This window comes from Spinacia oleracea, chromosome 4 (assembly GCF_020520425.1).
Source record: "Spinacia oleracea cultivar Varoflay chromosome 4, BTI_SOV_V1, whole genome shotgun sequence".
Lineage (NCBI taxonomy): Eukaryota > Viridiplantae > Streptophyta > Magnoliopsida > Caryophyllales > Amaranthaceae > Spinacia > Spinacia oleracea.
The window spans coordinates 131,594,559-131,595,883 of NC_079490.1; the positions used below are offsets into that span (position 1 = coordinate 131,594,559).

The 1,325-nt window shown below is 35.5% G+C and overlaps 1 long non-coding RNA gene across 1 annotated transcript; it reads left to right on the plus strand.

The window, feature by feature from the left end:
* On the plus strand, positions 1-1,325 carry LOC130472068 (uncharacterized). Its single transcript, XR_008932238.1, has 3 exons — positions 1-230; positions 365-522; positions 1,081-1,325. It is a non-coding gene; the product is annotated as an uncharacterized lncRNA (long non-coding RNA).

Consider the following 1,325-nt stretch of genomic DNA (forward strand, 5'->3'; position numbering starts at 1 on the left):
TATATCTTAGATATTCATGTTTGTGATCCGATTTAATGTCAATGAACTTGAGATAGTCTTGGTAAAATGATGAGAGACTGCTGGTCAATCATGCACTAGTTAACTACATCTTCTCCTGTAGCTTTGACAGAAATGCCTATAGCTATTCAAACTGATACGGCAAAATCGCAACACTATGAACTCCCTACTTCCTTTTTCAAGCTAGTTCTAGGAAAACATCTCACGTACAGGTAAAAACATCGGTGTGTTCTTTTTGACAATGTAGCATGCTAATAGAACTACGAAAATGTGCATTGTTGAACTGCTGATTATCAATAATTAACTTTTGTGTTCTGCATTCATTTGTTCTGCCTCCTGGTTGCAGTTGCTGTTATTTTTCTCACAACCAGCCAAATCTAGATGGTGTGGAGAAAAAAATGTTAGATTTATATTGTGAGAGGTCAGGAATACAAGATGGTAATACAGCTCTTGATGTTGGATAAGGATGGGGGTCACTCTCCTTGTACATTGCACATATATACGGTAACCCTATTGTAACCTCTGATGTGGAGCTTTTTCTCTTTCAACTGTTTCTCCCAACATGGGATGGCCTTAGTACAGCTTGAGCTTATTGCACCAAAATAAGACACTATAGGACAATATGTTTTTGGGCTTGTTTAGGCACATTGGTTTTTTTCCTCTTTTAATGTTGGTGCAAAGCTGCAAACCCCAGTACACTGCCATTTCTGCCGTACTTATTGGGTTTTGCACATGCTTGTCTAACACCCTCAGGATTTGAACAGCAGCCTCAAGGTGTGCATCATCACCCTCGTTGTATTATTGTTCCTGCTCAGCTTGGTTCAAACTTTAAACACAATTTCTACTTCCTCCGTCCCAAAACAATAAGTTGTATTTGATTGGAGTCATTTTAAGGATTTGAGATTTTCATTTAAAAATAGTCGTATCTAGGTATTGCTTAATTTTTTGTGAAATTTCATGCTTTATTTGAATAAACATGAAGTTTATTAAATTATTTAATTTATCGTGTTATAGCTAGTGCACCATCTCTAACTTGTGCCCATTCGTGATTTAAACTTGCAGGAACATGGTGAGCTAAATGATGGAGAAATGTAGATTTAGCAATGATACGGTGGAGGCTCTTGTTTGTTTTTGAGTCATTTTGTGATTTCTAGTAATGTACGTTGAATTTATTTATGTGGATTTTAATTTTATGCATTTTGTCATTAAAAACACAAAATTAATTAGTGAACGACTATTTTGTAATGCATGTGTCCTATGGGCACTAACATTCTAATATTACTCTTTAAGTCAATGAAAATCTTTTA